Source organism: Haematobia irritans, chromosome 1 (genome assembly GCF_050003625.1).
Source record: "Haematobia irritans isolate KBUSLIRL chromosome 1, ASM5000362v1, whole genome shotgun sequence".
Lineage (NCBI taxonomy): Eukaryota > Metazoa > Arthropoda > Insecta > Diptera > Muscidae > Haematobia > Haematobia irritans.
This window is the reverse complement of record NC_134397.1, coordinates 217153564-217180744: the sequence shown is the minus strand read 5'-3', so window position 1 is coordinate 217180744 and position 27181 is coordinate 217153564. Positions and strand designations below refer to the sequence as shown.

General features: G+C 33.0%; 1 protein-coding gene across 1 annotated transcript in view; it reads left to right on the top strand.

Moving 5' to 3' along the window:
• Positions 1-27181, top strand: part of Octbeta2R (Octopamine beta2 receptor) — a 673234-nt gene that overhangs the window by 484128 nt on the left and 161925 nt on the right. The window contains exon 5 of the mRNA XM_075292797.1: positions 6147-6254. The gene's annotated coding sequence lies outside the window, so the exon portion shown is untranslated. The remainder of the gene's footprint in view (positions 1-6146; positions 6255-27181) is intronic.

The following is a 27181-nucleotide window of genomic DNA, read 5'->3' as shown; positions in this document are numbered from 1 at the left end:
AATAAATTGATTTTAAAATTTTTTGATAATTAAGCGGTCAAATATACCAGAGAATGTATCACAAAAATTGTAAATGTTTAAGTTATTGGTACAGTGACCTGTTATGGATTATGGAAGCTATTGAACCGGCACTTTGTAGCACTCGGAAATGTTGCACCTCCCAGTAACGTTGGCGACATTTCGGAGTATTTCAAAGCTTCTGCACACTGAATAATATATTAATACACATTTTTTTTACATTTTCGTCCCTCCGTTAATGTCGTATGTCTTTGTAGTGAAGCAAAAGTAAAGTCAAAGTAAGTAAATAAAAACATTTTTGATTTCAAGTTGTAATATTCAATCTTTGAATTAAAGATAACAAGTATATACGGCCGTAAGTTCAGCCAGGTCGAATCTTATGTTGCGGTAACACTTGCCGATGGCAAGGTATCTTAAAACTTCTTCTCAATTGTAAGTTATTTCATACGGTGTATATATTAAACAAAAAAAGGCCGATTAAATACGTATATAATTCAGTCTGACAACATTTTCTATAGAAATAAAATGTTGACAAAATTTTATATAGAAACAAAATTTTGATAAAATTTTCTATAGAAATATAATTTTGACAAATTTTTCTATAGAAATAAAATTTTGACAAAATTTTCTATGGAAATAAAATTTTGACAAAATTTTCTATAGAAATAAAATTTTGACAATTTTATTTCTATAGAAATAAAATTTTGACAAAATTTTCTATAGAAATAAAATTTTGATAAAATTTTCTATAAAAATAAAATTTTGATAAAATTTTCTATAGAAATAAAATTTTGACAAAATTTTCTATAGAAATAAAATTTTGACAAAATTTTCTATAAAAATAAAATTTTGATAAAATTTTCTATAGAAATAAAATTTTGACAAAATTTTCTATAGAAATAATATTTTGACAAAATTTTCTATAGAAATAACATTTTGGTGCCAATTTTGGCATGGTTATTAGCGGCAATATACTAGAGCAATGTACCAAATTTCACCACGAACCAAATTTTAACCGGATCGGATGAATTTTCCTCCTCCAAGAACTCCGGAGGTCAAATCTGGGGATCGGTTTCAATAGGGGTTATATAATTAAGACCGGTATGGACCAATTTGGCATGGGTGTTAGCGGCCATATACTAGAGCAATGTACCAAATTTCACCACGAACCAAATTTTAACCGGATCGGATGAATTTTCCTCCTCCAAGAACTCCGGAGGTCAAATCTGGGGATCGGTTTAAATGGGGGTTATATATAATATAATATATATTATATATAAGACCGCACTGAAAAAAAAAGCATACTCGGTTCCAAAGATTTTGTCTTCACTTTAAAAAATTTGGTATTGATTCCGAGCCAAAGAAGCGGAGAATACAAGTAAGGATACTTTTAAGACACAATTCTCTTTTAAAATCGGGTTTTCTGTACTTGCTTCTAGGAAGCAAATTTTAATTTTTCGCTTTTTCAGCTTTTTTCTTCACATGCTATCAAAGTCCTTTAAAAACAAGTTAACGACGACTTTATTTTCCAAATTAATACTCGACTTCTTGTAGAAACTATACTGTGTTTCATGTAAAAAACGTCTTCAAAAAGTGTTGAAAAACATATACTATATTTGAACGATTTTTTGCTTTGTAGTCAAGATGCAAAAATACAACAAATTTAAAGACAATTTCATTAAATTTAAAGATTTTTTCTAAATTATTAAAGTCAAGTTGACCTTAGCCCAAACATTTTTGCTTTCATGTTATGATATCCATTTTCAAATCAAATCACTTAGTTATAAGGACAATACGACTTCATTGAAAAGTTTATCGACCTTTGGTCAAGGAAAAAAACTTTATACTAGAGAAATGCGTCTTCTATGCTAAGCAAAATTTGCATTCATATTTTAAAGACATGAAATCTTTGACCTCACGACAATATTTTTTTCAGTGCGGTATGGACCAATTTTTGCATAGTTGTTAGAGACAATATACTAACACCATGTACCAAATTTCAGCCGGATCGGATGAAATTTGCTTCTCTTAGAGGCTCCGAAAACCAATTCGGGGGATCGGTTTATATGGGGGCCATATATAGTTATGGACCGATGCGGACCAATTTTTGCTTCTCTTCGAGGAGCCGCAAGCCAAATTTGGGGGTCCGTTTATATGAGGGCTATACGTAAAAGTAGGCCGATATGGCCCATTTGCAATACCATACGACCTACATCAATAACAACTACTTGTGCCAAGTTTCAAGGCTATAGCTTGTTTCGTTCGGAAGTTAGCGTGATTTCAACAGACGGACGGACGGACATGCTCAGATCGACTCAGAATTTCACCACGCCACAATATATATATATATATATATATATATATATATATATATATATATATATATATATATATATATATATATATATATATATATATATATATATATATATATATATATATATATATATATATATATATATATATATACTTTTTGGGGTCTTAGAGCAATATTTCGATGTGTTACAAACGGAATGACAAAGTTAATATACCCCCATCCTATGGTGGAGTGTACAAAAAAGAATTGTGTCTTAAAAGTATTCTTACTTGTATTCTCCGCTTCTTTGGCTAGGAATCAATACCCAAATTTTTAAAGTAAAGGCAAAATCTTTGGAACCGGTCTTGCTTTTTTTCAGTGTGCGCTAATTTTGCATTTTTGAAAAAAAATTCAAACGCTTTGATTTATTTTTTTAACCCTAAACCACATAGTGGTCAGGGTATAATAAGTTTGATCGGCCAAAAAATGTGCCTACCAGAAATATTGATTGTATACCCCATAAAATATATACCGATCGACTCAGAATCACCTCTTGAGTCGATCTAGCGCTTGGTGTCTGTCCATGTATTTGTTGTTCACAGGATTCCGGTCGCAATTATTAACCGATTTGGATGAAATTTGGTACAGGGTGGTTTTTGGGCACAAGGACGAACGCTATTGAATTTGGAAGAAATCGGATCAAATTTAGATTTAGCTCCCATATATATGTATCGCCCGATTTCGACAAATGGAGTCACGTTGCGCTTTTTTACAAACCGATCGTCATCAAATTTTGCACATAGTAAACTTTTTCATCACCCTTTAAGTTTGCAAAATTTCATCGAAATCAGATTTAGATATAGCTCCAATTTATATGTATCGCCCGATTTTCCCAAATTTGGCCATAAAAATCTTATTTATTAAGCGATCTTACTCAAACTTGGCTTACTCTAATCTTTTATGGTACTGACAATATGTGCCAAAAATAATCGAAGTCGGTTCAGATTTAGATATAGCTCCCATATATACACCCTCAAAAAAAATCGCTTCTTTAACATATGTTCCAAACATATTTTGCAGGAAGCACATATATTATTGCATACTGCCGAAACATTAATATGTTTGTTTTATGTGAACATATTAAATGTTTGGAAGCATTTTGAGCCAAAAATATTATATGCTTGGAAGAATTTTTCCCAAACACGATTGTGCTCATTCCCTAACATACTCGTAATTTTCACTTCCACGAAATTTTATAGTTATTGGCATCTTTTTCTGTAATACAAATAATGTTGAAGAAATTATTCACTTTTATAAATTTTTAAAATTTTACCTTTCGCCTGCACGGAGAATCGAACCGAGGACCATACAGTTTATAAGCCAACACACTATCCACTGGGCTACGTAGCTGTTATAGTCACCAGTAGATAATTATCGTTTTAAGTTACATTTATATAGCATAGTTTGCAGCGCCCACGAGCCCATGCAAACATAACATTATTTAACAGAAATATACATTTGTTTGCCACGTGGAGCAGTGGTTACCATGTCTGCCTTGCATGCAAAGGGTCGTGGGTTCAACCCCTGCTAAGACCGAACATTTTTTTTTTTAATTTACACATTTATATATATACTATATTAATTTTTTTTAAATGAAACTTCGAAATGTGCGTTATTAAAGATTTATAGTCAGTAACAGTGCTTGATATAAACGAAATTGACTGATTTTTGGATAAAATATTATTTTTTATTGCAAAAATAACAATCTTGTAATAAAAAACTGTTTTTGTACAAAACTTTAAAATTTGGAAGGACTTCAAAAACTAACAAAAGAAGAACGTGGAGTCGAGTATAAACATACATACATAATTTTATAATATAAACATAAATTTATTTAGGAGTGAACAGTTTTTTACTAGCATTTAACACCATCGCTCTAAAATTCCTTTTATTTTTCTTTAATAATTCATTTTAAAGAAAATAAACTTTTTAAATTGTTTTAGCTGTAAAACTCGAACTTAATGCCCGCTTTTATATTTGATGGTGTCCGTCAACTCCTCGTGGACTACTTTTTAATAAAGAGGAACTAAAGTTTGTTTTTTTACATTTTACTGTGTAATTTTTCACTATTTCCTCCTTATTTCATTTTACTGTCCCAACTCTAAAAAGAGTATAGTGCCCTTTCGTTATTTTTATGAAGACCCCTGATTTCTTTTAACGAACCAAGAAAAAAATTGTGCCCATAATGCCAAAATGATAAACCCAACGCACGTCCACACATACATAAAATGCTGCTCTCAAGGCGAAAACATATGCTGTTGGTTCCTAATGTCTATTCTCTTTATTCAAATTAAATAATATTTAGACTTAAACATATCAAATTTTTGGCCTATCATAAAACAGTTTTCCGAAACAACATACAAGCGGTTTCACAGAAATTGTTCTCTTTTGACTCTTTTGCTGTTTTATATTGATATCTTTCGTCAACTCTCCCGGTTTCCATCTCTATTTCTCTCTATACTCTCTCTGTCGCTTTGAATAAAATATCACAACATATGTATGTTTAGTCGAAATTTGTAAATTTATATATGTTTGTATTCACACATATGATTTTTATGAAACATTCATACCACAAACATAATATATTCTAACATATTAATATAGATGTCCCAAACATTTAGTGTTAGTTTAGGAACATTACATGTTTGCACTTAAATATATTGTGTTTAAAAATTGTGCCCGAAACACATTTTGTTTATATCGGAACATATGAAAAACATATTTTTCTAACAGTGTATGTATCGCCCGATTTTGCCAAATTTGGCCGTAAAACCTTTCTTTATCAACCGATCGTAACCAAGGTTTGCTAAATGTAATCTTCTATAGCACTAACTGTATGTGCAAAATTTCATCGAAATCGTTTCAAATTTAGATATAGCTCCCATATATATGTATCGCCCGATTTTGAAAAATTTGCCCCTAATAACCTTATTTTTGACCATAGGGGCCTCATTTATTAACTGATCGTACTCAAATTTTACCCAAAGTGACCTTCTGTGGTATCAATCATACGTGCAAAATATTATAAAAATTGATTCGGATTTTGATATAGGTTCCATATATATGCATCGCTCTATTTTCTCATATTTGGCAATAATACTCTTATTTATTAACCTATGTTATTCAAATTTCAAACTTTGATGTACTAGCTGATCGTATTTAGACTTACATGTAGCTCTTACATAAATCTATTGCCCTATTTGCAGAAATTTGGATTTATTACCCACAACTAATTGACCGATTTCCTCTTTTTTAATAATGGACTCAATATTAGTGGCATACTAACTCTTTTGGTGCAAAATAAACTATAGCTCCTAATATTAGACATTTCTGCTTAGATTGTGTTCTCCAAAACCTATACCAATGATACCCCAAAAATGCTTATGTTTACTAATTCAGTAGGGGTGGTTTAGGGTATGATATAGTCGGCCCCGCCCGACTTTCTACTTTACTCACTTGTTTTTTTTGCAGAAGGAATATTTTATAGCTCTGTGAAAGTCCTGGTTGACATAGTTAACACAAAATGTTCCATAAAAATGCGATATTTTGTAACAAATAGTCTGTCAAATTTAAACAAAAATAGTGAAGAACAGCGAAGCAGGCCGGGTTCAGGTTCGCGATATTTAAATTTGTGCATAAAATGTTTTAATTTAAAATATATATAAAACATAATATATACATAACATATATTAATCATGAGTTTAATTTAAAACATTGTTGTGGTAAAATTTTAATTTTATTTAATTTCGATTTTTTTTCTTCTTCTTTACAGATAATCGCAACAATAACGGCGTCCATGGCATTGGCAACTACAAAAGAAAAAAATAATTATGAGAACTAGAGCAACAAAAATTTGCAAACATTTTATGTTTGTCTATATGTAAGCACTGAACACATATTAATATACATATATTCGTATATTAGGATGGAAGTGGAATAAAATTTTATTCACAAAATATCAATGGTTTCTACTTTCGATGAATAAAAGTTAAGCCAATTTGTATAACATGTTCTCAAGGAAGAAGAAAAAGTATACCCCGTCATTTGAATAAAATAATCGAATTAAAATAGGAATAAAATCAGGCACCCTTTCTCAACCTATATAAATACCACCACCCTAATATACAATGTATATATGATAAAAAAAAACAATTTGATGTACCTACAAAGCAAAGAGGCTGCCGAACAAAAAAACAATACCATGAACTAGGACAGTGGCTGTGATGGTGGTGGTGGTGGTGGTGGAAAACAGATAGAGAAATCGGCAACAAAAAAGAACAACCTTGGATAGTAGCCAACTTTATCATAAATTTAAATGACGAGGACATTGTTGTTCATCATCGTTGCTTGCGCTAACATCATCAACAGCATCATCCTCTGTAGCACTATGATTATGACGATGATGATGAGGACAATGACAATGTTTAGTAGCATTAGAAGTAGTACCCCCTCATAATGGCAATGCTTTTTTTGTTTCTTCGTCATTGGCTTTGCCATGTCTGCAACGTTAAAGGATGGTAATGAAAAAGTCTTTATATACCTCACAGGAGAAGATGTGGTAAAACAAAAAACGCAAGATACGTGCACCAAAGAAAAAAAACTAACATCCTCCACAAATCAAACCGACAAATCCTTCCGATACTGACACAGGCGAGATACCAGATACTTTACCATAGGCAAAGTATAGCTATGGTAACAGCAACATTACTACCATCATCATCATCATTATCACCAGCAGGAGCATTAGAAGTAGCAACATCAGCATCATGTGACATTAAATGAAAATGAAATGTAACAAATAGCATTATTAACAATGTGAACTAGATTGGTCGCAGCTTCGTGCATAGCGGGAATATCGAATGGGGTTTCAGTGATAAGAATATTTATGATGCAGCAAATGTTGTAGTTCGATAAGGCTTTCTAATAGTTTTCAGAAATGTCAAAATATAATTAAAGTCTTCGTTCAAAATTCCGTAGTTAAACTAAAGCTAAATTTAACTTATTTTTATTGCAAAAAAAAGTATATACAGCAGTAAGTTCGGCCGGGCCAAATCTTAAATACTCACCACCATGAATAAAATATTATAATTTCCTTTGCAAAATTTCAGTACGCTTCCCGAAGATAAATTTAAAGATTTTACCTATGAAGACTAAATCAGATTTTGGATTTATAAGAACCAGTTTTCTTTGAGTTTTAAAAGAATCATAAACATCTCGTCTAAGTGTGTAAAAAAATTATGAAAAACCGCCTTGATTTGAAATTTTAAATCTGTATTTTTACCCCCCCATTATTTAAATGATTGCGAGAAGTAAACTCTGGAAAATTTATATTCAGTTTCGAGCAATTCGCATGATCAGTACGCCTTTAATACCCGCAAGATGTAAAATCGATCTATATGGAGTCCTTACCAAATGGAGCGACAAAAACTAAATCCGTTACAATTTCCGGCAAATCGGGTAAAAACTACGGTTTATATAAGCCCAAGGAGTTAAATCGGGAAATCAGTCTATATTGTGGCTATGCCAAAAACTTCTACCGATATACAAAATTCAGCACACCTACACGCAGAGAAGAAACATGATTGTCACAATCATACTCGAAGAGCAAAATAATATGATATGAGCTATTTTTGCATCGACTATGTAACATTTTCACCTGCAACCATGTTGGTTCAGTGTACATGGTTCTAAGAAAAATAAAATTGTCCCCATCTAAAATATTATTATATTGATAAAAAGAATTTTGTTTCCATTAAAAGACAATGGTCACGATATAAAATGTTATGGTATTCGTCAAAAATGTTTTCTACCAGTTTAAAGAACATGGTCCCAACCTAAAATGTTTTGATTTTTATGAAAAAACGTTTTTCGTCGTCGAAAAAAGGACGCCACGTTAAAAAAGAAGACACAAATTTTTTTTTTTTTTTATTATTTATAAACTAATTCATTGTTTATTTGTACTTATAATATCGTAAAAGCAAACATGGAATATTTTTATATACTCTATTTTGGTTCAATTTCAACAATAAGTAATCATTCCATATTTATTCGTGCCCATCAAATGTACCAACGCAGACATCATTTAACTGCAAATAAAAATAAATTATACCATATATCAAAATGCAGAACAAAAAAGTAGGTACATTTTTTATACCCTCCACCATAGGATGGGGATACCCCCCAACTTTGTCATTCCGTTTGTAACACATCGAAATATTGCTCCAAGACCCCATAAAGTATATGTATTCTGGGTCGTAGTGAAATTCTGAGTCGATCTGAGTATGTCCGTCCGTCCGCCCGTCCGTCCGTCTATTGAAATCACGCCAACTTCCGAACGACACAAGCTATCGACTTGAAACTTGGCAAAAGTAGTTGTTATTGATGTAGGTCGGATAGTATTGCAAATGGGCCATATCGGTCCACTTTTACATATAGCCCCCATATAAACGGACCCCCAAATTTGGCTGCGAGGCCTCTAAGAGAAGCAAATTTCATCCGATCCGGCTGAAATTTGGTACATGGTGTTGGTATATGGTCTCTAACAACCATGCAAAAACTGGTCCACATCGGTCCATAATTATATATAGCCCCCATATAAACGGACCCCCAAATTTGGCTTGCGACGCCGCTGAGAGAAGCAAATTTCACCCGCTCTGGCTGAAATTTGGTACATGGTGTTAGTATATGGTCTCTAACAACCATGCAGAAATTGGTCCACATCGGTCCATAATTATATATAGCCCCCATATAAACCGATCCCCCGATTTGGCTTGCGAGGCCGCTGAGAGAAGCAAATTTCATCCGATCTGGCTGAAATTTGGTACATGGTGTTAGTATATGGTCTCTAACAACCGTGCAAAAATTGGTCCACATCGGCCCATAATTATATATAGCCCCCATATAAACCGATCCCCAGATTTGAACTCCGGAGCCTCTTAGAGGAGCAAAATTCATCCGATCCCGTTGAAATTTGGTACGTGGTGTTAGTATATTGTCTCTAACAACAATGCCAAAATTGGCCCATATCGGTCCATAATTATATATAGCCCCCATATAAACCGTTCTCCATATTTGATCTCCGGAGCCTCTTGGAGGAGCAAAATTCATCCGATCCGGTTCAAATGTGGAACGCGGTGTTAGTAAATACATGCTCTCTAACATCCATGCACAAATTGGTCCACATCGGTTCACAATTATAATAGCCCCCATATAAACCGATCCCCAGAGTTGACCTCAGGAGCCTCTTGGAGGAGCAAAATTCATCCGATCCGGTTGGAATTTGCAACGTGGTGTTAGTATAAGGCCGCTAATAACCATGCCAAAATTGGTCCATATCGGTCTATAGTTATATATAGCCGATCCCCAATCACACAAAAATTGGTCCATATCGGCTCATAATCATGGTTGCCACTCGAGCCAAAAATAATCTACCAAATTTTTATTTTTATAGAAAACATTGTCAAAATGTTATTTCTATAGAAAATTTGGTCAAAATTTTATTTCTATAGAAAAAATTTTTTACAAAGACAGAATACATGGTTTTCGCGACAATTACCTACTCTAGATAAGCATTAAATGGATGCGGCAACCATGTCCAAACATGCTTTTTCTGTGCGTGTACTTGTGGTTCTGAAAAACTACAGAATCTAGAGGACCGGTTTATAAGGGGGCTATATCAAAAACTGTACCGATACACAATATATTCGTCACACCTATTTAGGGTCCTAAAAACCTATAGATTTTCGATTTCAGGCAAACTGGATAAAAACCAGGGATCCGGAGCGGAGCGTGCAGCGGAGCGGAGCAAGCCCTTTTTTTGCCGGAGCGGGAGCGGAGCGGGAGCGGCATTTCTAAAATCCGGAGCGGAGCGGGAGCGGAGCGGTTTCCAAATGAAAAACCGCTCCGCTCCGAATAAAATATTACTTGAATGAAATGTGTAACTTTGAAATTACACTGTGTATGTAATTTCAAATTTAGCTAGTACTTAGCGTAGTGTGAGTAAACGTTTAAAATGTACGATATGTATTTTTGTACGTACGTACATTGGGGAAAACACAACGTGTTTTTTAGTAATTGTTTTCAAAAACGGCAAATGTCAAAATATATATCTAGTATGTGTTGTAAAAGTAACAACAATACTTTCGATCAATTTCATCTCGTATTACTACAAAGATGTTTGTAATGAACGTCAAATAAATGCAATTAAACGATCTTATTTATATTTAATTTTTTAGTTTTCTACACTGAAAAAAACATTGTCGTGAAGTCAAAGATTCCATGTCCTTAGAATAAGAATGCAAATTTTGCTTAACATTTCTCTAAAGTAAAGTTTTTTATACCCATCACCATAGAATGGTGACGGGGGTATAATAAGTTTGTCATTCCGTTTGTAACACATCGAAATATCGATTTCCGACTATATAAAGTATATATATTCTTGATCAGGGACAAATTCTAAGACGATATAACGATGTCCGTCTGTCTGTTGTAATCACGCTACAGTCTTCAATAATGAAGCAATCGTGCTGAAATTTTGCACAAGCTCGTCTTTTGTCTGCAGGCAGGTCAAGTTCGAAGATGGGTTATATCGGTCCAGGTTTTGATATAGTCCCCATATAAACCGACCTCCCGATTTGGGCTCTTGGGCTTATAGAAATCGTATTTTTTATCCAATTTGACTGAAATTTGAAATCTGGAGATATTTTATGACCGTAAAGAGGTGAGCCAAAAATGGTGAGTATCGGTCCATGTTTTGGTATAGCCCCCATATAGACCGATCCCCCGATTTTACTTCTTGGGCTTATAGAAACCGCAGTTTTTATTCAATTTACCTGAAATTGGAAATCTAGAGGTATTGTAGGACCACAAATACGTGTGGCAAAAATTGTAAGTATCGGTCCATATTTTGGTATAGCCCCCATATAGACCGATCTCCCGAGTTTACTTCTTGGGCTTATAGAAACCGCAGTTTTTATTCAATTTACCTGAAATTGGAAATCTAGAGGTATTGTAGGACCACAAATACGTGTGCCAAAAATTGTGAGTATCGGTCCATGTTTTGGTATGGTCCCCATATAAAACGATCTCCCGATTTGGGGTCTTGGGCTTATAGAAAGCGTATTTTTTATCCAATTTCTCTGAAATTGGAAATCTAGAGGTATTTTCGGACCATAAAGAGGTGTGCTGAAAATGGTGAGTATCGGTCCATATTTTGGTATAGCCCCCATATAGACCGATTTCCCGATTTTACTTCTTGGGCTTCTAGAATCCGAAGTTTTTATCCTATTTGCCTGAAATTGGAAATCTAGAGGTATTTTCGGGTCATAAAGAGGTGTGCCGAAAACGGTGAGTAGCGGTCCATGTTTTAGTATAGCCCCCATAAGAACGATCTCACGATTTAACTCCTTGGGTTTCTAGAAACCGTAATTTTTATCTGATTTGCCTGAAATTGTAAATATTCTGGTATTTTAGGCTCGGTCCATTTGGTAATGCCTCCATATTCACTTGAATTGCTTGAAACTCAATGTAAAATTTCCAGATTTTACTTCTACATATTTAAGATTTCAAATCAAGACGTTATTTTATAATTTTCTTGCACACTTACAAGAGATGTTAATGATTCCTCTAAAACTCAAACAAAAATGGTTCTTATAAATCCAGAATCTGATATAGTCCTCATAGGTGAAATCTTTAAATTTATCTTCGGGAAGTGTCCTCAAGTCCTCAAGCCCTCCTAAAATTTCAAAGGAAACCCTAATATTTGGTTCATGGTGGTGGGTATTTAAGGTTCGGCCCGGCCGAACTTAGTGCTGTATATACTTGTTTTCTTGTCCAAAAGGCAATAAACTTTTGAATGAAGTTGTAATGTCCTTATAATTAAGTGATTTTATTTAAAAATGTGTATTATAACATGAAAGATAAAATTTTTGAGGTAAGGTCAACGTGACTTTAATAATTAAGAAAAATTCTTTAAAATTAATAAAATTGTCTTTAAATTTGTTTCCCTTTTGCATCTTGCCTACAAAGCAAAAAATCGTTAAAAAATAAGACATGTTTTTCAACACTTTATTTTAAAGACGCTTTTTACTTGAAACATAGCATAATTTCTACTGTAAGTCGAGTCTTAATATGGAAAAAAAATAACTCGTTAACTCGTTTTTAAAGGATTTTGATAACAACTGACGAAAAAAATCTAAAAAAATGAAAAATTAACATATGATTCCTAGAATGCTTCCTTTAATGAAGTCAAAATGGATTTAATATTTCTGAAAAAATCTTCAAAATTAATAAAATATTTCAACACATTGTTTTAAAGTCATTATACCCTAAACCACATAGTGGTTAGGGTATAACAAGTTTGATCTGCCAAAAAATGTGCCTACAAGAAATATTGATTTTAGACCCCATAAAATATATACCGATCGACTCAGAATCACCTCCTGAGTCGATCTAGCGCTTGGCGTCCGTCCGTCCATCCGTCCGTCTGTCCATGTATTTGTTGTTCACAGGATTTCGGTCGCAATTATTAACCGATTTTGATGAAATTTGGTACAGGGAGTTTTTTTGGGCACAAGGACGAAATCGGATCAAATTTAGATATAGCTCCCTTTTTTACTAACCGATCGTCGTCAAATTTAGCACAAAATTATCTTCTGTATCACCCTTTAAGGCCGGTACTCTGTTCGGTTTTCGCGTTGAAACTCCATACAAAACCAAAAAATGCGAAAAATTTGCGAAATTTTTTCCATTTGTGATACTTTGTTTTTTCGTGTTGAAAAACTAACGTTTATAGCACGGCGCCATTTGCAATGTGAATTAAGAAATAATTTATTTATTAAAATCTATTTGTGCGGGTTTATAAATCAAACACGGACCATATTTTTGTTCCGAAACTATACAAAGGATCAAAGGAATTTAATTTTAACTTTTGCCGGACGGGGATTCGAACAGCGGACCACACAGTTTGTAAGGATCAAAGAAGTAGCTGATCAACTGCCCAAGGAAAAATAAAATGTTATTTTGTAAACACAAGCAACAACCACCAACTTAATCCAATATCGCTCCCTGTAAAATAGCGCTCCAAGCTACCTAAAAAAACGCCGCTTTCTATGTGCGAAATAATGGTTTCCATAAAATTTTTTCGCAAGAATGAACATAGTACCGGCCTTTAAGTCTGAAAATTTCATCGAAATCGGTTCAGATTTAGATATAGGTCCCATATATATGTATCGCCCGATTTTGTCAAATTAGATCATAAAACCCTTATTTATCAACCGATCTTACTCAAAGTTGGCGAAATGTAATCTTCAATAGCACTAACTATATGTGCAATAAATCATCGAAATCGGTTCAGATTTAGATATAGCTCCCATATATGTACCGCCCGATTTTTCTAAATAAAATAAAACTCAATTGAACAAATAATACAATGTTTGTACTATAATTTTCTCGAAGAGGAGCGGAGCGGAGCGGAGCGATTTTTTTTTTCTCGGAGCGGAGCGAGGAGCGGAGCGCTTTTTTTTTCTCCGGAGCGGGAGCGGAGCGGAGCGAAAAAAATGGACCGCTCCGGATCCCTGATAAAAACTACAGTTTCAATTTCAGGCAAATTGGATGAAAACTACGGTTTCTGTAAGGAAGGTCGGTTTATATGGGGACTATATCAAAACCTGGATCGATATATCCCATCTTCGAACTTGAGCTGCCTGCAGGCAAAAGTCGAGATCGGTCTATATAGGGGCTATATCAAAACATGGACCGATACACCCCATTTACGGCACATCTCTTTATGGTCCTAGAATACCTCTAGATTTCCAATTTTAGGCAAATCGGATAGAAAATACACTTTCAAGACGCCCAAGAAGCAAAATCGGGAAATCAGTCCATCGGGGGCTATACCAAAACATGGACCGATAGGCACCATTTTCGGTACACTTTTTCATGGTCCAAAAATACCTCTAGATTTCAAATTTCAGACGAATTTGATAAGTACTATAGTTTTTATAAGCCAAGACCCCAAATCGGGTGGTCGATTTATATGCGGACTATATCAAAACTTGGACCGATATAGCCCATCTTCGAACTTGACCTTCCTGCAAACAAAAGACGAATCTGTGCCAAATTTCAGGACGATAGCGCCATTATTGAAGGATGTAGCGTGATTACAACAGACACACAGACAGACGGACATGCTTATATCGTCTTAGAATTTCTCCCTGATCAAGAATATATATTCTTTATATAGTCGGAAATCGATATTTCGATGTGTTACATACGCAATGACAAACTTATTATACCCCCGTCAGCATTCTATGGTGGTGGGTATAAAAATATTGTCTTGAGGCCAAAGATTGGCCTCGCGAGAAAAAATTTTCAGTGTAAGCAGTTTTCACCTCAACTACTTACCCATGTTTTGTTAGGTGGTTTTAATGCCATTTACCCGGCATTTATGTTGACCCCCCAAACAGCTCAATTTGAAATGGCTTCTCATCGGAGAAAACTTGTTCAAGCCAAGCAACTCCTTGACACCTTCAACATTTTGTGCATTTGTGCGCTATTCCACAAATTTTGTCAAAAAATTTTGTCAAAATTTTATTTCTAAAGGAAATTTTGTCAAAATTTTATTTCTATAGAAAATTTTGTCGAAAATTTTGTTTTCATAGGAAAATTTCTCACAATGTTATTTCCATACGTAATTTTGTCAAAATTTTATTTTCATAGAAAATTTAGTCAAAATTTTATTTCTTAGAAAATTTTGTCAAAATTTTATTTCTATAGACATTTATATCAACATTTAATTTCTATTGAAAATTTTATTAAAATTGTATTTCTATAGAAAATTTTGCCGAAATTTTATTTCTACAAAAAATTTTGTCACACTGAAAAAAATATTGTCGTGAGGTCAAAGATTTCATGTCTTTAAAATACGAATGCAAATTTTGCTTAGCACGGAAGACGCAACTCTCTACCATAAAGTTTTTTTCCTTGTCCAAAAGTCAATAAACTTTTCAATGAAGTCGTATTATCCTAACACAGAGAATACAGATTGGTTGTGACAATCGAATTTATTGCCAACCTCCTTTTGGCAGTTGTAGCAACTACCAGTTGGCAGTTGTGTCACCCGACTGATTCGGTCGGCACAACTAATATCTCATATGGTGTTGGTTGGGTCTGCCGATGACATCGGTTATAGCTACCTTCATCATACGGTTCTGTTGCCCGACCTTAATATTACTCCTGACTGAATTAAAAACCAATTCCTTCACAATCAAATTTTATATTTTATTTTATTTAAATATATGTATAGTATAAATCTAAAAACAATGTATTTGATATCAAATCATGAAAATGGCTCGATTATGTTCGTTATAAATCAGCTCGTATACCCTTCGCCATGAATTGGAAATCACCCTATGCGGCAAAAATGTGGTCAAGGAGTGAACCTATTTAAGTGATATGGACGCAAAATGTAAAATCTGAAATTTTGCCGACTTCGCCAGTTATCGAGAAAGTTCATATTTCTTTTGTTCAGTTATCAACCTCTCTGGCCAGTATTTTAATAGATTAAAAGAAAAAGGTTGTGGTTAATTGATCGAGTTAAAGACTAGACGATGCTAGGGATAAATACCGAAACTGTATCGATTGGTACATATAACTGGTACCTCGGAGCACAAACGGCGTTTTCCCATGGCCATTGATTCTGATCCAATCTATTTCCTCCCGAGTTCTTCAGATAATTTGGTAGATGTTTCTATAGAAGATTTAAGAAATTGCCGCTGCTGAGAATTCTACCGTTTTAATTTGAAATCGTCTGTTTTGACATGAAATTAATATTTTAATAGAAATGACATTTGTAAAATAACTCAAATTATATTCGGTTGTGAAAACCAACCGTAAGTGCTGATAACTAAGTGATAGTTTCGATAATTAATTGCGGCAGGTCGTGTCATCCGAATTCAGGCAAAAATGTTCAATATAAAGACATTTAGTTCCTACAACTGTATGTCTTCTAGCACAACCGTAAATCCATTGAAATATATGAAATACTGTAGTAAAGACCCACGTATGATTGTAAATATGTTGAGACAATTGATATTTAATTATAAAAGCAGAATGTTCATTACTCCAACCGATTTCCAAACAATCTCTTCTCTGTGTGTATAATTAAGTGATTTCACTTAAAAATGGGTATCATAACATGAAAGAAAAAATGTTTGGGCTAAGGTCAACTTGACTTTAATAATTCAGAAAAATTCTTTAAATTTAATGAAATTGTCTTTAAATTTGTTGCTTTTTTGCATCTTAACTACAAAGCAAAAAATCGTTCAAATATAGGACATATTTTTCAACACTTCATTTTAAAGACGTTTATTACTTGAAACATGGCATAATTTCTAATGGAAGTCAAGTCTTAATTTGGAAAATAAAGTTGTCGTTAACTCGTTTTTAAAGGACTTTGATAACATATGCAGAAAAAAAGCTGAAAAAGCGCAAAAGTAAAATTTGCTTCCTAGAAGCAAGTATACAAAACCCAAATCTAAAAGACAATTGTGTCTTAAAAGTATCCTTATTTGTATTCTCCGCTTCTTTGGCTCGGAATCAATATCAAAATTTTTAAAGTAAAGACAAAATCTTAGGAACCGGGCATGCTTTTTTTCCAGTGCAAAATTTTATTCCATAGAAAATTTTGTCAAAATTTTATTTCCCTACCAAACGGTAAAAAATCTACTATTTTTGGTAGAAGTCTACATACTGTGGCAATCGTGACTGCAATGGCTTTATTCCAAGCTTATTTTTCAATATGTGTTTCATCCAATCTAAATCCATTGTTTTTAAACCACTGCGGTGTGGATTTTGGTCACATGTGGCCTTCACTTTTCGGGTCGTTGCTTTCGTCCACGTCAAAATATATTATCGGGAAAATATTCTAAAGGCAGTGTCGATGTCCTGGGCAGAAAACCATTTTGGCCGTTGACCATGGACTTTCCAGCAGGATTCAGCACCACCTCACTTAGCACGTGTCTGCAAAGAATGGTCAAAAAAGGAGGTTCCTCGCTTCATATCTATTGCACAATGGTCACCAAATGGGCCAAATTACCGCAGAGCTGCTTTCGGGCAGCATGTGATGGCTAATTCTTAAATTTAATTTTTTTCCCATTCTTAAATTTAATTTTTTTCCAATACCCACCACCATGAATCAAAGATAATAATTTCCTTTTAAAACTCTTCGTTGCAGCGGATTGCTTGAAAATACATATATACATATATATGATGACTGAAATGATGAAAGGGGGTTATCAGCAGGGTTGCCAATTTTGCCGACTTATCGGCATTTTGACGATTTTTTACTCAAAATATAGCAAATGCCGATTTTTGCCCCAAAAAATTACGATATTAGCTCCGTTCAAAAATTTTGAATAGAAGCCGTTCAGAGCCAGCAAAAAAGAGTTTTTGCTAGAAATGTCATACATGTAGGAGCTATACCTCATTTTAAATTTACAGTATTAGTATTACTGTTGCCACTCGTGCCAAAAATAATACACCAAAATTTGAAGGAAATTTTACCAAATTAAAAAAAATTATTTTGAAGTTGTTGATCAAATTCTTGTGGTTAGGATATAAAACAAATGTTGTTTTATTCGAAAAAAAATGTTTTTTATTGAATTTATAGAAAATTTTCTTAACATTTTATTTCTACAGGAAAAGTTGTAAAAAATGCATTTCAATAGAAAATTTCGTCAAAATTGTATTTCTATAGAAAATTTTGTCAACATTTTATATCTATAGAAAAGTTTGTCAACATTTTATTTCTATAGGAAATTTGGCAAAATTTTATTTCTATAGAAAATTTTGTCAACATTTTATTTCTATAGAAAATTTTGTCAACATTTTATTTCTATAGAAAATTTTGTCAAAATTTTATTTCTATAGAAAATTTCGTCAAAATTTTATTTCTATAGAAAATTTCGTCAAAATTTTAGAAAATGTTGTCAAAATTTTATTTCTGTTGAAAATTTTATTTCTATAGAAGATTTCGTAAAAAAATTATTTCTATAGAAAATTTTGTCAAAATTTTATTTTGTCAACATTTTATTTCTATAGGAAATTTTGTAAAATTTTTCTATAGAAATAAAATGTTGACAACATTTTCAATAAAAATAAAATTTTGACAAAATTTTTTATAGACATAAAATTTTGACAAATTTTCTATAGAAATAAAATTTTGACAAAATTTTCTATAGAAATAAAATTTTGACAAAATTTTCTATAGAAATAAAATTTTGACAAAATTTTCTATAGAAATAAAATGTTGACAAAATTTTCTATAGAAATAAAATTTTGACAAAATTTTCTATAGAAATAAAATGTTGACAAAATTTTCTATAGAAATACAATTTTGACAACATTTTCTAAAGAAATACAATTTTGACAAAATTTTCTATAGAAATACAATGTCGACAACATTTTCTAAAGAAATAAAATTTTGACAAAATTTTCTATAGAAATAAAATTTTGACAAAATTTTCTATAGAAATAAAATGTTGACAAAATTTTCTATAGAAATAAAATGTTGACAAAATTTTCTATAGAAATAAAATTTTGACAAAATTTTCTATAGAAATACAATTTTGACAAAATTTTCTCTAGAAAAAAAAATTGACAAAATTTTCTATAGAAATAAAATTTTGACAAAATTTTCTATAGAAATAAAATTTTGACAAAATTTTCTATAGAAATAAAATTTTGACAAAATTTTCTTTAGAAATAAAATGTTGACAAAATTTTCTATAGAAATAAAATTTTGCCAAATTTCCTATAGAAATAAAATGTTGACAAAATTTTCTATAGATATAAAATGTTGACAAAATTTTCTATAGAAATACAATTTTGACAAAATTTTCTATAGAAATAAAATTTTGACAACTTTTTCTATAGAAATACAATTTCCACGAAATTTTCTATAGAAATGCATTTTTTACAACTTTTTCTGTAGAAATAAAATGTTAAGAAAAGTTTCTATTAATTCAATATAAAACATTTTTTCGACTAAAACAACATTTGTTTTATATCCTAACCTCAAGAATTTGATCAACAACTTCAAAATATTTTTTTTCTAATTTGGTAAAATTTCCTTCAAATTTTGGTGGATTATTTTTGGTACGAGTGCCAACAGTGATACTAATTCTGTAGATTTAAAATGAGGTATAGCTCCTACATGTATGAAATTACTAGCAAAAACTCTTTTTTGCTGGCTCTGAACGGCTTCTATTCAAAATTTTTGAACGGAGCTAATATCGTCATTTTTTGGGGCAAAAATCGGCATTTGCTATTTTTTGAGTAAAAAATCGTTAAAATGCCGATAAATCGGCAAAAAAAATTTTGTCAAAATTGTACTTTTATAGAAAATTTTGTCAGCATTTTATTTCTATAAAAAATTTCGTCAAAATTTTATTTCTATAGAAAATCTTGTCAAAATTTTATTTCTATAGAAAATTTTGTCAAAATTTTATTTCTATAGAAAATGTTGTCAAAATTTTGTTTCTATAGACAATTTCGTCAAAATTTTATTTATATAGACAATTTTTTCAACATTTTATTTCTATAGAAAATTTTGTCAAAATTTTATTTCTAAAGAAAATTTTGTCAAAATTTTATTTCTAAAGAAAATTTTGTCAACATTTTATTTCTAAAGAAAATTTTGTCAAAATTTTATTTCTATAGAAAATTTTGTCAAATTTTTTTTTTTGCTAGAGAAAATTTTGTCAAAATTTTATTTCTATAGAAAATTTTGTCAAAATTTTATTTCAGAAGAAAATTTATTCAAAATTTTATTTCTGTAGAAAATTTTGTCAATATTTTATTTTGTATAGAAAACTTTCTCAAAACTTTATATCTGTAGAAAATTTTTATTTCTGTAGAACATTCTTGCAAAAATTTATATCTATAGAACATTTTTGTCAATCCTTTATTATTTTATTTTTAAGAAAATTTGTGCAAAATTTCATTTCTATAGAAAATTTCGTCAACATTTTATTTCTATAGACGATTTTGTTAATTTTATTTCTATAGAAAGTAGTACCCCCTTATTAGAGAGTCAATCAATAAGAATTTTATGATAAAATTTTGGAAAATCGTTGCCCGATTATATACTACTAAAGATCTCTTTTGCTATATTTAAATAAAAATCTTAAAAATGTTCGTTTTTGTTTATTTTTGTACAAAACTGAATTCATTATTCTTTTGTTGTTGAAATGCATAGTTACGTATGTTAATTTTCTGTTCTGTATATGAAACAAATACTTTTGTTGTTAACCAAAAATTTAGTTTGGTTTTAATATTATTTACCTTCCAGATTTTTTGACGATTTTTAAAATAGAAATGACGATTATGACGATTTCTTTGGAAAAAAGTGACGATTTTTCTTAAAATTTTATTGGCAGGTCTGGTTATGAGGTCTATACCGATTCACACCATATTCGACACACCTTGAGCGGTGCCTAGTCGCTCAAAACCCCAATTTGAGGGGTCGGTATATATGGAGGCTATATCAAGTCTTGGGCAGATATAGCTCATCTTCGAACTTGACCTTGATCCTGCAGACAAAGAACAAGTTTGTGCAAAACAATTAAAGATTTATAAAAATCTTCCATATTGTTGACATTTTCGATATCATATAAGTCTCGGTAAACTATGTTCTATTATTTTTCTGACAAGGCATTTTATCCTTGTACACTCGGACAGGGTCAGTCTTTACACTGCTCAGTAATTTATTAAATTATATATTTTGTGTATATTTAAATTTTTTCGTGGATTACCCCATATGTTTATAATATGACAAATCGATGTCATATGCATTTCCCCCTCTTATATACACTATACGTACATGCAACACCAATTTGAATGACTGCTGCCTAAGCAGTCACATTTTTAAAAACAAAATCAATTCATATAAATTATTTATGTATGAAATGAACTAAATCACAAATTCATATTTTCACTAAAATTAAAAACCAAAAAAAAAAAACACCCCCAAAAAACCCACACCTCAATATAACACGCGATAAACGCCCACAAACAGACCGCTAGAACAACAACAGAGTAGACTATCATAGGATCCACAGAACAGAAATGAGAGAAGCTTCTCTATATTGAGAACTAAGCACGTTTGCCGCATCGTACTTTTACGCTGGTCAACTTTATGGTGACAGATATTTTTAATTGGCAATTTATGTGAAAATGTCGAAAACAAAAAGACCACCTCCACTACAAGTACCAAAATAGAAAAAAAAAAAACAAAACAAAACAACATCCACTTTTTTTTGTTTTATACAAAAATAAAAATTTTCCTACAAAATGAAGAAAAAGTGAATTTGCCTCAAACTCGGTGGGTCGACTATGATGTGAGCGGTATGATGAAAATTTTTATAATTAACAATGTTGTAGCAACACAGGCAGCATCGATTAGCACCGACAAATACCTAAGAACATGTGTCGGTTTTTCTATGGACATCAGCCAGAAACCAGCAAATTATCCCACATTGGCCAGAAGATGCAATAAATGGTCTCCCCCGCAGAAAATGTTCGAACCGCATATGCATTAGCCCCGGTGACCCAATGAATGCAGTATAGTTTACATGAAATACATAGAGACATTCCACTTTTATACCCTGCGCCACACTGTGGAACAGGGTATTATAAGTTAGTGCATATGTTTGTAACACCCAGAAGGAGACGACATAGACACATGGTGTCTTTGGCAATAATGCTTAGGGTGGGTCCCTGAGTCGATATAACCATGTCCGTCTGTCCGTCAGTCCGTCCGGCCGTCCGTCCGTCTGTCTGTGAACACATTTTTGTGATCAAAGTCTATGTCGCAATTTAAGTCCAATCGCCTTCAAATTTGGCACATGTTCCTAATTTGGGTCAGAATAGAACCCTATTGATTTTGGTTCAGATTTAGATATAGCTCCCATATATATCATTCGCCCGATATGGACTAATATGGACCTAGCAGCCAGAGTTTTATACCGATTTGCTTGAAATTTTGTAGAAACATAACACTTAGTCGTATAGTCAAGTGTGCAAAATTTTATTGAAATCGGTTTCAGATTTAGATATAGCTCCCATATATATCTTTCGCCCGATATTTACTACTATGGTCCTAAAAGCCAGAGTTTTGGCCCAATTTGGTTGAAATTTTGCACAGGGAGTAGCTTTAGCATTGTAGCTATGTGTGCCAAATTTGATTGAAATCGGTTCAGATTTATATACAGCTCACATATATATGTGCCAAATTGCGTGTCAAATTTGGTTGAAATCGATTCAGATTTAGATATAGCTCCCATATATATCTTTCGCCCGATATGGACTAATATGGTCCTAGACGTCTGAGTTTTAGCTCAATTTGTTTGAAATTTTGCACTAGGAGTAAAATTAGTAGTGCAGTTAAATGTGCAAAATTTGATTGAAATCGGGTCAGATTTAGATATAGCTCCCATATATATCTTTCGCCCGATATGGACTAATATGGTTCTAATAGCCAGAGTTTTGGCCCAATTTGGTTGAAATTTTACACAGGGAGTAGATTTAGCATTGTAGCTATGTGTGCCAAATTTGATTGAAATCGGTTCATATTTATATATAGCTCACATATATATGTTTTTCTGATTTCGACAAAAATGGTCAAAATACCAACATTTTCCTTGTAAAATCACCACTGCTTAGTTGAAAAGTTGTAAAAATGACTCTAATTTCCCTAAACTTCTAATACATATATATCGAGCGATAAATCATAAATAAACTTTTGCGAAGTATCCTTAAAATTGCTTCAGATTTAAATGTTTCCCATATTTTTTTACTAACATTGTGTTCCACCCTAGTGCATTAGCCGACTTAAATTTTGAGTCTATAGATTTTGTAGAAGTCTATCAAATTCTGTTCCGATCGAGTGATATTTAAATGTATTTATTTGGGACAAACCTTTATATACAGCCCCCAACACATTTGACGGATGTGATATGGTATCGAAAATTTAGATCTACAAAGTGGTGCAGGGTATAGTATAGTCGGCCCCGCCCGACTTTAGACTTTCCTTATTTGTTTTTTTTTTTTCAATTTGTACGTTACTTACAGCATAATGGAGAAGGGGGATGATTGTTTGATTTCCTTTGTGGTATATTTATTTTTATACCCTCCACCATAGGATGGGGGGTATATTAACTTTGTCATTGCGTTTGTAACACATCGAAATATTGCTCTAAGACCCCATAAAGTAAATATATATTCTGGGTCGTGGTGAAATTCTGAGTCGATCTAAACATGTCTGTCCGTCCGCCCGTCCGTCCGTCCGTCTGTTGAAATCACGCTAACTTCCGAAAGAAATAAGCCATCGACTTGGAACTTGGCACAAGTAGTTGCTATTGATGTAGCTCGGATGGTATTACAAATGGGCCATATCGGTCCACTTTTACGTATAGCCCCCATATAAACGGACCCACCGTCCCCATCGGTTCATAATTATTTATAGACCCCATATAAGCCGATCCCCAGATTTGGCTTGCGGAGCCTCTAATAGAAGCAAATTTCATCCGATCCGGCTGAAATTTGGTACATGATGTTGCTATATGGTCTCTAACAACCATGCAAAAATTGGTCCACATCGTTTCTTAATTATTTATAGCCCCCATACAAACCGATCCCCAGATTTGGTTTGCGGAGGCTCAAAGAGAAACAAATTTCATCCGATCCGACTGAAATTTGGTACATGATGTTGGTATATGGTCTCTAACAACAAGCTAAAAATTGGTCCACATCGGTTCATAATTATATATAGCCCCCATATAAACCGATCCCCAGATTTGGCTTGCTGAGCCTCTAATAGAAACAAATTTCATCCGATCCTGCTGAAATTTGGTACATGATGTTGGTATATGGTCTCTAACAACCATGCAAAAATTGGTCCACATCGGTTCATAATTATATATAGCCCCCATATAAACCGATCCCCAATTTGGTTTGCCGAGGCTCTAAGAGAAACAAATTTCATCCGATCCGGCTGAAATTTGGTACATGATGTTGGTATATGGTATCTAACAACAATGTAAAAATTGGTCCACATCGGTTCATAATTATATATAGCCCCCATATAAACCGATCCCCAGATTTGGCTTGCGGAGGCTCAAAGAGAAGCAAATTTCATCCGATCCTGCTGAAATTTGGTACATGGTGTTGGTATGTGGTCTCTAACAACAGTGCCAGAATTGGTCCATATCGGTCCATAATTATATATAGCCCACATATAAACCGTTCTCCAGATTTGACCTCGGTAGCCTCTTGGAGGAGCAAATTTCATCCGATCCGGTACAAATGTGGAACGTGGTGTTAATATATGGTCTCTAACATCCATGCAAAAATTGGTCCACAAAGCTTCATAATTATACATAGCCCCCATATAAACCGATCCCCAGTTTTGGCTTGCGGAACGTGGAACGTGGTGTTAGTATATGCCCGCTAACAACCATACCAAAATTGGTCCATATCGGTCTATAGTTATATATAGCCCATCCCCAATCACACAGAAATTGGTCCATATCTGTTCATAATCATGGTTACCACTCGAGCCAAAAATAATCTACCAAAATTTAATTTCTATAGAAAATTTTGTCAACATTTTATTTCTATAGAAAATTTTGTTAAATATTTATTTCTATAGAAAATTTTGTTAAAATTTTATTTCTATAGAAAATTTTGTCAAAATGTTATTTCTATAGAGAATGTTAGGGCTTTTTTCTTTTTGCACTGGATGCAACATTTGTATGGGCTATCCAGAACATCGTTGCACTGGTGTTCTATCAAGAACATCTCATCAGTGCATGTCGCGCCGATGTTGCCAGATTGTATTTGGATAAAGTGACGCTTCTTTGATTCACAATAACAATTTATTGTGACTATTTTATCGAAAAACTTGAAATTCAAAGTGATACAGTGTCATAAATAATCGCAGCAGTAAATATTTATTACTAATTGGAGCATTTCATACATTAAAAATGCAATATTTCACTTCTTTTCTGTGATTGTTTTTAAACAGCTGATGACAGTGTTGCATATTTTTGGAGATGTCCTGGATAAACGAGTACTCTGTTTTCTTTTAGTCCTTAACGGCTAAGCATATCCAGTGCTAAAAGAAAACAGCCCTGTTTTCAAAATTTTACTTTTATTGACAAATTTGTCCAATTTCTACTTCTTTAGAAAATTTTGTCAAAATTTTATCTCTATAGAAAATTTTGTTAAAATTTAATTTCTATAGAAAATTTTGTCAAATTGTTTTATATACGTATTTAATCGGTCTTTTTGAATTTAATATATACCACGTATGGACTTAATTACAAGTTAGAAGACGGTGTTAGGAGGTTTTATGATACCTTGCCATCGGCAAGCGTTACCGCAACTGAAGTAATTGGATTGTGGATGACAGTGTTTAGAAGAAGTTTCTACGCAATTCATGGTGGAGGGTACATAAGCTTCGGCCTAGCCGAACTTACGGCCGTATATACTTGTATTCTTTCTTTTTAAGTGAAATTTTATGTATTTTTAAGAAGGCAATGAACACGGAAGATACGATGCATAGAATTATTTCTGTACGACTACGCAATAAACAAATTACATTTTAATAGAATTAAATCGTAACTGGTCACCGACAATGTAAATAAATTTTTACACTTGAGAAAAAAAGTTGGTAGACGCTAACGGGATATAAGGCGACATGGCAACTTGCAATAAAGGGAGATACGGTCAAAATTTGGTCAAGGGAAAAGCGTGTAAATCGGTGAAATCGTTTATTTAAAAAATCAAATTAAATTTCTTTTTCAAGTTCAATTAGTATAAAATTCAGGAAAAATATTCAGTTAGGCTTTCGCTTTTCCAAATCCGAATTGCCGGGCCTCACGCTTGACACCTGCCATCAGATTTTGTACAGCCACCTTGTCCACCTTCTTCGCCGCAGAAAGCCAGTTTGCCTTGAACTGCTGCTCGTCCTTAGCAGTTTTTATACCCACCACCATAGAATGGTGACGGGGGTATAATAAGTTTGTCATTCCGTTTGTAACGCATCGAAATATCGATTTCCGACTATATAAAGTATATATATTCTTGATCAGGGAGAAGTTCTAAGACGATATAACGATGTCCGTCTGTCCGTCTGTCTGTCTGTCTGTCTGTCTGTCTGTCTGTCTGTCTGTTGTAATCACGCTACAGACTTCAATAATGAAGCAATTGTGCTGAAATTTTGCACAAGCTCGTCTTTTGTCTGCAGGCAGGTCAAGTTCGAAGATGGGCTATATTGGTCCAGGTTTTGATATAGACCCCATATAAACCGACCTCCCGATTTGGGGTCTTGGGCTTATAGAAATCGTAGTTTTTATCCAATTTGCCTGAAATTTGAAATCTGGAGGTATTTTATGACCATAAAGAGATGTGCCAAAAATGGTGAGTATCGGTCCACGTTTTGGTATAGCCCCCATATAGACCGATCTTCCGATTTTACTTCTTGGGCTTATAGAAACCGCAGTTTTTATTCAATTTACCTGAAATTTGAAATCTAGAGGTATTGTAGGACCGCAAATACGTGTGCCAAAAATTGTGAGTATCGGTCCACGTTTTGGTATAGCCCCCATATAGACCGATCTCCCGATTTTACTTCTTGGGCTTATAGAAACCGCAGTTTTCATTCAATTTATCTGAAATTGGAAATCTAGAGGTATTGTAGGACCACAAATATGTGTGCCAAAAATTGTGAGTATCGGTCCATATTTT